General features: G+C 38.1%; 1 protein-coding gene and 1 non-coding gene across 2 annotated transcripts in view; both read right to left on the bottom strand.

Moving 5' to 3' along the window:
* Positions 1 to 13,046, bottom strand: part of CAMKMT (calmodulin-lysine N-methyltransferase) — a 389,154-nt gene that overhangs the window by 108,004 nt on the left and 268,104 nt on the right. The window lies entirely within an intron of this gene.
* Positions 6,406 to 6,518, bottom strand: LOC132502271 (U5 spliceosomal RNA). Its single transcript, XR_009534463.1, has one exon. It is a non-coding gene; the product is annotated as a U5 spliceosomal RNA (small nuclear RNA).

Here is a 13,046-nt window from a genome sequence, read left to right as displayed (position 1 = left end):
AAAAACTAAGCTTACATTTGCGTGATCTGCCTTCCCCACATAGTATTAACCAACAGGGTGGAGTTAAATAAGGGGCTTTAGGCTATCATTAGTATACAAACATTCAACCACAGAAAACAGGAGCTGGTGTTGAAAGTTACCCTACCATACATAACCATAGCACTGCTACTGCTACACTTGTATAGTGCTTTCTATGTACCAGGCACTATTCTAAGTGCTTTTACATTTATCAAGTCATTTATTATAATCCATTACAATATTATGAAGTAAGTACCATTATTATTCCCATTTTATGGATGACGAAACTGAAGCACGGAGATTAAGCAATTTGCCCAGGTACCCAGCTAGAAAGTGGCAGGGTTGTGATTTAAAGCCATGCAGTCTAGGGACTTCCCTGGCAGTCCAGTGGTTAAGACTCCATGCTTCCAATGCAGGGGTCATGGATTCGATCCCTGGTCAGGGAACTAAGATCCTGCATGTTGCGCGGCCAAAAAAATAAAGTGCCAGCATCTGTTCTCTTAACCCACTACACTAAACTGTCCATAAGAACTGAATAAAAATCCCTGGGAAATCTGAAGGATGATAGTGCTGTTTGTGTAACAGGCAAACCATAATCTATCCACTACCTTAATCAAAACACACTGGAAGTTCAGATGAACAAAATAAATTAATAGCTTCCCCACCAACTAGTCATTTCAGTCAGCCTGACCTGAATTAGCTTTGTTAATATTCCAAGTTGGCTTTGGGAATATTACCCAGTCTATCTAGTCTTGATTGGAATATTTCTTGAATATCAAAGGATAAGTCTTGGTTGGTTTTCTTGTGTCTTGCTGCCTCCATGTCAAAAACCCAAAGGAAATAAATGTAATTCAGGATATAATGAAAAGATCAAACCTGCCATGAAACAAACCATTTGGGGAGCTAATTTGGCAGTTCAGACAACCCAAATCTCCACCATTTGGGGGCTTGGTCTTGCTAGTGACTACAAATGTGTTCTTTCTACCCTCTGCCAGCTAAGAAAGCAAAACTGGCTGTCCAAGGCTTCTGCCACTGACCATATGTGCTGGAGTGGGCAAAGGTCAGGGAATGGCAGAGGCAATTAATCACATGATATTGGGAGGGTATCTCCTATTTGTCTACTTTTCTTATGGACCAAAAAAACATTTCTCCTGGGAGGACCTACACAGCTGACACACAGACAGTCAGGCTGCCTAAGATCTCATGCCATTTTTTTATAAGAGAAAAAAATCACAAATTATATTGCACCCTACAATTTTATTTTAGAGGAGAATTTCCTTTCCCTTAAGAGGTCTTGGCTCCATGTAAAAGCTAATAGACGTTCTATCTGTGAGGAACTAGAAGAAACGCACAGTGTTTTGCCTTGGATTCTCATTAGGAAAGCTTTCATTTGAAGCAGATGGCAGAATTTTTGGCTTCTCATGACACAATGAAGTAACTTTAGTTTCTTTCCTCCTGTTTTTAACCTGGAATAATGATTGCAATAGGAGAAAGACAGTCTTTTAGATTTCATGGGGGAGTTCTGTGGATTCTCCTCAAATCTTGGGACAAAACACCTTATCTCCAACAGAAAGTGAACAATATTGACTGATAGCCTGACTTTCCTAACACTGCCTTGAATCTGAAACAGAAGAGAAATATCTGTCAAAAGACACAGTTTCTGCCTTCCAGGAGGTGAAACCATAATTGAAAAGAAAGTAGATACAGTTTCACACACAAACACATAAACACATATATAAATTTGAGAACACTTTAATATGGTGGCTTCTCAAAAACAATAGAAACTCTGTAAATAAATGGGAGACTTAGTATTATTTTAAATATCCCCTGTCGTTCTGGGTTTAGGATTGCTAACAGGTGTCTGTTAAGTCAAATCTGATGTAGGAAGAGGTCTACTTTTGCTAAAACACCTTTAAGTAAAGAGGTCATTGGATAGCTCAGAAAAAGAATTAAACAGCTTATATATATTTTAAAATTTTTAAAGGGAAACTTGCTATTTTAGGCTGAAGTTAATATGTGTGGAGAAGGTAGAGAAAAGACTAGTTTCCTAATGAAAATGGAGACCTGAATAATGTTTCTTTAAAACTAACATTGGGAAAATCCTAATTTAAAAAAAAAAAGGATAATAAAAAACCAAAAAGCATTCAGTGAAAAAAAAAATTCTCCTGACAGACTAATAAGGACTTTAATATGATAATCTGGTGTTTATCTGTGCTTTGCTTGTGCAATTGCAGTTTTCTCAGCTATTAGGCAAGAGCTGTAAAATGAATACCTAATTGACTCCTGGAGAAAAGTATTACTACTGAAATGACTTAAGCAAACACATTCCGAACTAACAAAGTATTTTAAAATAATTTGAACTGAAAAATGAATGACAGCTAAATGACTGCCATTAACCATCCTACAGGTGCCCCCGGCCATGGCTCATTTTGTTTTTATCGAACACCCACCAGCCGTAGGCCAGCTTCAGCCGCAGTATGTCAAATACTTTGGTAACTTGAATTTTTCCCTCTCACCTGCCAAAATTGCCTGTGAACTTGCAGTACTACTCTATCTACTGCTAGGTGAACTCAAAACAGAGAATGTCCTCGGCTTCCGTTTCTAGAGGGGTGTAATGTGCTTCAGTTGTTTGAAATAGGGTAAGTAAAACGGAACAAGAGGTAGGCACATTGGCCTCAACAATTATTTAGGCAGGAGACAAAATCAAAGCTGGAGAAGAGCTGGAAAAGGCAACTGAACTCTCTCCTACTTGACATTAATAAGTTTTCTGGACGTGGATCTCCAATTCGTAGAAGTTTATATATCTTTTCTCTTAAACTACATAGGAAGTGTATATAGAAGGATATAGTCAGTACATTCTCATATAATTTTAGGAAGAACTTCTTTTATTCTATGAGATAGTATTTTTTAAAACCATAAAGAGAAGTGTTGAGAGTTTAGAAATAGGGAATAGAAATGTTCCAGCCAGAAAATAAATCTGGAAAACACTGACTACTTCCAAAGCATCCTTCTTTCAGCCTTTTCGTGTCCCACTCCAGTCAGGTTCTCTGCTCCACCTGGGCAGCTGCCTCCGTGGTCGCACAGAGACTCTGCGGAGCCGAAGCAGGCTACCTCTCAGATATTCAGCATTTCCCTGGGGCTGGTTGTTTGCATCCATTCTCCAAGCTCTTGCAGACTTCCTGGGTCCTAACTCTGGTAATTCTGTCTTTCTGGCTTAGAGGCACCTGGTCCTAATTCTGGTAACTCTGTCCTCCTGGTTACTATCCTTTCAACCACCTGGCTTCTCATTCTGCCTGCCGTCTTCAGCTGCTCTGACTTAGGCTTGCCTACTAGCCTGTACTACTATTTCTGGGACCCCCAATACTACTCAGTTTTGTTTCCAAGGTCCAGCTTCTTATCTAGTATGCTGAGCCTTTATTTCTGCACTTCTGGACATAATACAGGTGCATCTGAAAGTAATTTGCCAAAGTGTAAAGTGATGACTTGCATGTAGCAAAGTCAGTTCCACTGCAGGGAACGCCAGCTCCACACTGGATATTCTACTGCTTTAAGTCACTTGGCCAGTCTAGTGTATTGCATCTTAATAATACAACAAATGACCACAGTAGGTTAGAATCCTTAAGGAGCAGCCCCAGCTATATAATCCTGGGATTGGAAGGAATCATATTAGTTCAGCTTCTTCTCTGCTTTTTTTTTTTTTTTTTGCGGTACACAGGCCTCTCACTGTTGTGGCCTCTACCATTGTGGAGCACAGGCTCCGGACGCTCAGGCTCAGCGGCCATGGCTCAGCAGCCATGGCTCACGGGCCCAGCTGCTCCGCGGCACGTGGTATCTTCCCAGACCGGGGCATGAACCCGTGTCCCCTGCATCGGCAGGCGGACTCTCAACCACTGTGCCACCAGGGAAGCCCTCTTCTCTGCTTTTAAAAGCATTATTCAGGGCTTCCCTGGTGGCGCAGTGGTTGAGAGTCCGCCTGCCAATGCAGGGGACACGGGTTCGTGCCCTGGTCTGGGAAGATCCCACATGCCACGGAGCAACTAGGTCCGTGAGCCACAACTACTGAGCCTGTGCGTCTGGAGCCTGTGCTCCACAACAAGAGAGGCCGCAATAGTGAGAGGCCCGCGCACCACGATGAAGAGTGGCCCCCACTTGCCACAACTAGAGAAAGCCCTCGCACAGAAATGAAGACCCAACACAGCCAAAAATAAATAAATTAATAAATGCAACAGTGCTTACTAGATCATAATTTTTTTTAAAAAAAAGCATTATTCAGCATTACTAGAATAAAAGTCATGTTTGGAATCTTTATAAAGCAGAATTCTGATCAGTTTCATTTCCTGAATGAGAATCTTGAAAGCTTCCCATTGCCTACTAAGCTACAAAGTGAGGGGTGCGAGCCTGGGATGTGCAAGATGAACCATGGAATACAGGAAGAGAACACTGGAATATCTATGTTTATTTACATTATCCTGTTACATTTCTTTTTTTGTATATTTTTATAGAATATATTATGTTGATATAGTAGTGCACATATAGTTTATTAATAAATGAATATACATATGCTGGGGTAAATATGCAAAAAATTTTACAGATATAATAAAAAATGTTTGGAGGACAGTGGCTTTTAGGACAATGACTACCCCTTAGAGCAGCATTTAAGGTACCTCACAATATGCCTTCAACCTGCCTTTCCTGCTACCTCACTCACAAATATTACCCCAATCGGGGCACGCTATGCTCCATTCACACTGAAGTACTGGACTGGAAGTTCTATGATGGCAGGAATCATGAACAGCTCACACTTTGGATACCCAACCCTTAGCACATTGCATAGCATCTACTAGACACTGAAGATATATTTACTAAATGAATGATCAGTTAATAAAACAAGCTTTGTAAGCACATTGTGCTATTTCATATATCTGTACCTTTCCACTTATTGTGCTGTTTGGAATGTCCTTTCTTTCAGCCTCAACCTGGGGAACACCTATAAAACTAGATTTCTTCATCAATGCCTCTACCCCTACCATATAGTTACTTACGTCCTATTTCGGGCTCCCATACATCTTTCTAATTATTTATAATACATATTTGTCTTCTTGAATATCTCTCTGTATCCTCATATCCTGGCATGGTACTTATTAGCACATTGCAGGTGCTTAATAAACACTGTGGGATGATGTGTAAGTGAATTTCTAAACAATTATTAATCTTTAAAAGGCATTAGAATGTTTCTGCGTCTAATGATGATCAAAAACAGTACAAGAGTTGACCCCCAACTGTAAACAACTGGACTAAATATATGAAACCACTGCTTTCAGCTACTAGACAACAGGCAGTACAGGACTGTGATCTCCAGGAGAAGGGAGAAAAATGCAGTGAGTCTTAAGATCACTCCAAGCAGAACATGGATGACTTGATGAGTTGAGGAGGTAGAGATGGAATCAGGGGAGGCTAAGGTGCCTGGAATTTGCAGGAGAGAATAGCAGAGAGAGCAATGCAAAAGCAGAGATTCAGAAATTTGTATAGGATCCCTCTTGAATCTTTGCCTGAGCATTAAGCTGTGATTCCACAGAGTGACTCCATGAGGCTGGGCAAAGAATGTCAGGCCGCAAGATGTTCCAGTTCCATCTAGGCATAGTGGAGAGATATCACTGAATACTGGAGGCATTCAGTGAAAATGCCAAAACATAAGACAGTAGTAGGGCTTAACCAGCCATAAAGTAAAGGCTACTCTAGACATGCCCAACAAAGCTTAAAAACAAAAACAAGCCTTGAAAGAATCAAGCTGATCCATAAGCAACTGAACTGAATCTACTAAGTGAAAACAAAATTCAGACCTTCAGCAATGTAATGTTCACAACATCTTGCATCCTCAAAAACTTACTAGACTTGCAAAGAAGAAAAAAATGTGATCAAAAACAAAAGAAGGGCTTCCCTGGTGGCGCAGTGGTTGGGAGTCCGCCTGCCGATGCAGGGGACGTGGGTACGTGCCCTGGTCCAGGAAGATCCCACGTGCCGCGGAGCAGCTGGGACTGTGAGCCATTGCTGCTGAGCCTGTGTGTCCGGAGCCTGTGCTCCGCAACGGGAGAGGCCACAACAGTGAGAGGTCTGCGTACTGCAAAAAAAAAAAAAACCAAAACAAACAAACAAAAAAACCCCATTAACCTATAATTCTATGTCCAGTGAAAAGAAACTTCAATAATGAAGGAAAAAATAAGGCCTTTTCCTAACAAATGAAAGATGACAGAAGTGACTGCCAGCCAACCCTCATAATAAGAAATGATTAAAGAAGGTCTTCAAGTGAAAGGAAATTATATTACATAGAAACTCAGATCTATATAAGTGAATGAAGAGCACTGGAAATGGTTAAGTATACGAGTAAGTATAAACATTTTTCTTGTTTTTAAGTTACTTTGAAAGATAACTGTTTCTGTTCTTTTCCACGGAAATCTTTAGTAAAAGGCGAAAGATTTATACAGCAGAAACTAACACAACATTGTAAAGCAACCACAATCCAATAAAAATTAATTTAAAAAAAGATAACCGTTTAAAGCAAAAATAATAATAATGTGAGGTTTATGACACATGCAAGTAAAATGTACAATACCAATAGCATATAGGACAGTAGAAAGAGTGGAAGTACATTTTTGAAGGTTCTAACATTATATGCAAAGTAGTATAAGACTATTTGAAGGTAGATATCAGTTAAAGTTATATAGTTTAAACCTTAGAGCAAACACTAACTTTAAACAAAGAGTTTAGTCACTAAGCCAATAGTAGAGAAAATGGAATACTAAAAGATAATTACTACAAAAGAAGACAGGAAAAAAAAGGACCAAGTGCAACAAGCAGAAAACAAATAGCAAGTTGTAAACTTAAGCACAACCGTATCGACAATTAAATTCAGTCCAATTAAAAGCAAAATTTGTCAGTGGGTTCAAAATCCAAGATCCAACTATATGGCTGTCCATAAGAAATGTACACAAAATATGAATTGGTAGATAGGTTAAACATAAAGGCTGGAAAAAGATATACCATACAAACACTAATCATGAGAAAATTAGAGTAGCTATATTAACATCATACAAAGTAGACTTCACACAAGGAATATTACCAAGAAAAAGAGGGACATTTCATAAGTATAAAGGGATTAATTCATCAAAAAGACATAACAATCATTAATATGTATGCAACAAATATAAGAGCTTTAAAATACACGAAGGAAGAATGACAGAAATGAAAAGAAAAATAGACAAATATGTAATTATAATAGGAGATTTTACAATTCCTCTTTCAGTAATTGATAGAACAAGTAGGCAGAAAATTAGTAAGGATGTAAAAGAGAAGAATAATACTATCAACCTACTTGATTTAACTGACATTTACAGAACAATACATCAAACAATGGCAAAATACATTTCTCTTTCAAGTTCACATGGAACATTCACCAAAAGAAACCATATGGACGACCATAAAACAAGATCTCCATGAATTTAAAAGAATGAATTATCCAGAATCCATTCTCTGACCAAATTAAAATTAAATTAGAAATGGGTAACATAAAGATGTCTTGAAAATTAAACATCACACAGCTAAATAATCCATAGGTCAAAGAATAAATCACAAGAAAAATTAAAAATATTTTGAACTGAATAATTAAAATATAACATATCAAAATTTGTTGCATGTATAGTACTTAGGAGGAAAATTTGCAGCTTTGAATGCTTACATTAGAAAAAAAAAGGTTTAAAATCAATGACTTAAGCTTTCACTTTTGGAAGCTAGAAAAAGAAGAGCACATTAAAACTGAAGTAATTAGAAATAAGGAAATAAAAAAGATAAAAGTAGAAAGCAATGAAATAGAAAAGAGATAAACAATAGAGGAAATCAATGAAATCAAAAGCCAGTTCTTTGGAAAGATCAATAAAATTGATAAACCTCTAGATGGACTGACTGCTCAAGAAGAAACAAAAGAAAGAAATGAAATACAAATGTTGGGAATGAAAAAGGAGACATAGCTTCAGTTCTTATAGACATCAAAAGTGTAATAAGGGAATATTATAAATAAGGAAATTTGGAAAAAAACCCATGAAAAGGAAAAATTCCTTGAAAGACACAATTGTCAAAACTGACACAAGAAGAAATAAAAAATCTGAAGTCCCCTGTCTATTTAATTGAATCTGCAAATAAAAACTTTTCCGCAAAGAATACTCTACGCCAGATGACTTCACTGGTTAATTTTATCAAGCATTTAGGGAAGAATTACTATCAATTTCATACAAATTCTTTCAGAAAGAGAGAAGAGGAAAGGACACTTGCCAATTTATTTTATGAGTCTAGCAACACCCCGATACCAAAACCAGACAAAGAAACTACAATAAAACTTCAAGAAAAATATAAACCATTATGAGTACTGTGAACATAGACGACATAATCCTTAGCAAAATATTAGCAAATCAAATTCAGTAATATCTAAAAATGATACTATCTTATGACAAAATGGGGTTTATCTCAGGAATAAAAGGTTGGAATAACATTAGAAAATCAAATGTAATTTACCATATTAACAAAACAAGAAAAGCTATATAATTGTCTCAAAAAATACAGGAAAGTGATTTGACACAATTCAATGCATATTCATGACAAAATTTCGCAACAAACTAGAAATAGAAGAATACTTCCTCTTTTGATAAAGGGCATCTACAAAACCCACTATACTTACTATCATAGTTAATGGTGAGACTAAATGCTTTCCCCTAAGGTCAGAAACAAGACAAAGATATCCACTTTCAACACTTCTATTAAGTGTTGCACTAGAGGTCCTGGCCAGCACAATAAAGCAAGAAAAAGAAACCAAGGCATACAAACTAAAAAGTATGAAGTAAAACTGTCTCTATTTATAGAAGATAAAATCTTGTAAATTTAAAAATCCTATGAGACATGCTCTCACTCCCTCTTGTGAGAGCACCGGAATCACAACTAACTGCTGCACAATCATCCACAGGAAGACACCGAACTCACCAAAAAAGATACCCCACATCCAAAAACCAAGGAGAAGCCACAGTGAGATGGTAGGAGGGGCGCAATCACAATAAAATCAAATCCCATAACTGCTAGGTGGGTGACTCACAAACTGGAGAACACACCACAGAAGTCCACCCACTGGAGTGAAGGTTCTGAGCCCCACATCATGCTTCCCAACCTGGGGGTCCGGCAAAGGGAGGAGGAATTCCTAGAGAATCAGACTTTGAAGGCTAGTGGGATTTGATTGCAGGACTTCGAAAGGACTGGGGGAAACAGAGACTCCACTCTTGAGGGCACACAAAGTAGTGTGCGCATCGGAACCCAGGGGAAGGAGCAGTGATCCCATAGGAGACTGAACCAGACCTACCTGCTAGTGTTGGAGGGTCTCCCACAGAGGCAGGGGGTGGCTGTGTCTCACCGTGAGGACAAGGACACTGGCAGCAGAAGTTCTGGTAAGTACTCCATGGTGTGAGCCCTCCCAGAGTTCACCATTAGCCCCACCAAAGAGCCTGGGTAGGCTCCAGTGTTGGGTCCCCTCAGGCCAAACAATCAACAGGGAGGGAACCCAGCCCCACCCATCAGCAGACAAGTGGATTAAAGTTTTACTGAGCTCTGCCCACCAGAGCAACAGCCAGCTCTACCTACCGCCATTCCCTCCCACCAGGAAACTTGCATAAGCCTCTTATATAGCCTCACCCAACAGAGGGCAGACAGCAGAAGCAAGAAGAACTACAATCTGGCAGCCTGTGGAACAAAAACCACATTCACAGACAGATAGACAAGATGAAAAGGCAGAGGGCTATGTACCAGATGAAGGAACAAGATAAAACTCCAGAAAAACAACTAAATGAAGTGGAGATAGGCAACCTTCCAGAAAAAGAATTCAGAATAATGATAGTGAAGATGATCCAGGACCTTGGAAAAAAAATGGAGGCAAAGATCGAGAAGATGCAAGAAATGTTTAACAAAGACCTAGAAGAATTAAACAAACAGAGGTGAACAATACAATAACTGAAATGAAAAATACACTAGAAGGAATCAACAGCAGAATAACTGAGGCAGAAGAACAGATAAGTGACCTGGAAGACAGAATAGTGGAATTCACTGCTGCGGAAGAGAATAAAGAAAAAAGAATGAAAAGAAATGACAGCCTAAGAGACCTCTGGGACAACATTAAATGCAACAACATTCGCATTATAAGTGTCCCAGAAGGAGAAGAGAGAGAGAAAGGACCAGAGAAACTATTTGAAGAGATTATAGTTGAAAACTTCCCTAACAAGGGAAAGGGAATAGCCACCCAAGTCCAGGAAGCAAAGTGAGTCCCATACAGGATAAACCCAAGGAGAAACACACTGAGATACATAGTAATCAAACTGGCAAAAATTAAAGACAAAGAAAAATTATTGAAAGCAGCAAGGGAAAAAGAAACAAATAACATACAAGGGAACTCCCATAAAGTTAACAGTTGATGTCTCAGCAGAAACTCTACAAGCCAGAAGGGAGTGGCATGATATACTTAAAGTGGTGAAAGGAAAGAACCTACAACCAATATCACTGCTACCCGGCAAGGATCTCATTCAGATTCGATGGAGAAATCAAAAGCTTTACAGACTAGCAAAAGCTAAGAGAATTCAGCACCACCAAACCAGCTCTACAACAAATGCTAAAGGAACTTCTCTAAGTGGGAAACACAAGAGAAGAAAAGAACCTACAAAAACAAACCCAAAACAATTAAGAAAATGGTAATGGGAACATATATATTGATAATTACCTTAAACGTGAATGGATTAAACGCTCGAACCAAAAGACACAGGCTCGCTGAATGGATAAAAAAAAGAAGACCCTTATATATGCTGTCCACAAGAGGCCCACTTCAGACCTAGGGACACATACAGACTGAAAGTGAGGGGATGGGAAAAGATATTCCATGCAAATGGAAATCAAACGAAAGCTGGAGTAGCTATATTCATATCAGATAAAATAGACTTTAAAATAAAGAATGTTACAAGAGACAAGGAAGGACACTACATAATGATCAAGGGATCAATCCAAGAAGAAGGTATAACAATTATAAATATATATGCACCCAACATAGGAGCATCTCAATACATAAGACAACCGCTGACAGCTATAAAAGAGAAAATCAACAGTAACACAATAATAGTGGAGGACTTTAACAACTTACTTACACCAATGGACAGATCATCCAAACAGAAAATTAATAAGGAAACACAGCTTTAAATGACACAGTAGACCAGATAGATTTAATTGATATTTATAGGACATTCCATCCAAAAACAGCAGATTACAAGTTCTTCTCAAGTGTGCATGGAACATTCTCCAGGATAGATCACATCCTGGGTGACAAATCAAGCCTCAGTAAGTTTAAGAAAATTGAAATCAGCTCAAGCATCTCTTCTGACTACAACTCTATGAGGTTAGAAATGAATTACAGGGTAAAAAACACAAACACATGGAGGCTAAACAATATGTTACTAAATAACCAAGAGAGCACTGAAGAAATCAAAGAGAAAATCAAAAAATACCTAGAGACAAATGACAATGAAAACACGAGAATCCAAAACCTATGGGATGCAGCAAAAGCAGTTCTAAGAGGGAAGTTTATAGCTATACAAGCCTACCTCAAGAAACAAGAAAAATTTCCAATAAACAATCTAACATTACACCTAAAGGAACTAGAGAAAGAAGAGCAAACAAAACCCAAAGTTAGCAGAAGGAAAGAAATCATAAAGATCAGAGCAGAAATAAATGAAATAGAAACAAAGAAAACAATAGCAAAGATCAATAGAGCTAAAAGCTGGTTCTTTGAGAAGGTAAACAAAATTGATAAACCATGAGCCAGAGTCATCAAGGAAAAGAAGGAGAGGACTCAAATCAATGAAATTAGAAATGAAAAAGGAGAAGTTACAACAGACACCGCAGAAATACAAAGCATCCTAAGAGACTACTACAAGCAACTCTATGCCAGTAAAACAGACAACCTGGAAGAAATGGACAAATTCTTAGAAAGGTGTAACCTTCCAAGACTGAACCAGGAAGAAATAGAAAATATGAACAGACCAATCACAAGTAATGAAACTGAAACTGTGATTAAAAATCTTCCAACAAACAAAAGTCCAGAACCAGATGGCTTCACAAGTGAATTGTATGAAACATTTAGAGAAGAGCTAACACCCAAGCTTCTCAAACTCTTCCAAAAAATTGCAGAGGAAGGAACACACCCAAACCCATTCTATGAGGCTACCATCACCCTGATACCAAAACCAGACAAAGATGTCACAAAAAAAGAAAATTACAAACCAATATCACTGATGAATATAGATGCAAAAATCCTCAACAAAATACTAGCAAACAGAATCCAACAACACATTGAAAGGATCATACACCATGATCAAGTGGGATTTATCCCAGGGATGCAAGGATTCTTCAATATATGAAAATCAATCAATGTGATACACCATATTAACAAATTGAAGAATAAAAACCATATGATCATCTTGATAGATGCAGAAAATGCTTCTGACAAAATTCAACACCCATTTATGATAAAAACTCTCCAGAAAGTGGGTATAGAGGGAACCTACCTCAATGTAATAAAGGCAATTTATGACAAACCCACAGCCAACATCATTCTCAATGGTGAAAAACTGAAAGCGTTTCCTCTAAGATCAGGAACAAGACAAGGATGTGCACTCTCACCACTATTATTCAACATAGTTTTGGAAGTCCTAGCTACGGCAATCAGAGAAGAAAAAGAAACAAAAGGAATACAAATTGGAAAAGAAGAGTAAAACAGTCACTGCTTGCAGATGACATAATACTATACATAGAGAATCCTAAAGATGCCAACAGAAAACTATTAGAGCTAATCAATGAATTTGGTAAAGTTGCAGGATAGAAAGTTAATGCACAGAAATCCTATAAACCAATGATGAAAAATCTGAAAGAGAAATTAAGGAAACACTCCCATTTACTATTGC

The sequence above is a fragment of the Mesoplodon densirostris genome, chromosome 14 (genome assembly GCF_025265405.1).
Source record: "Mesoplodon densirostris isolate mMesDen1 chromosome 14, mMesDen1 primary haplotype, whole genome shotgun sequence".
Classification (NCBI taxonomy): Eukaryota; Metazoa; Chordata; class Mammalia; order Artiodactyla; family Ziphiidae; genus Mesoplodon; species Mesoplodon densirostris.
Note: the sequence above shows the minus strand (reverse complement) of the source record. Positions and strands in the feature narration are given on the sequence as shown.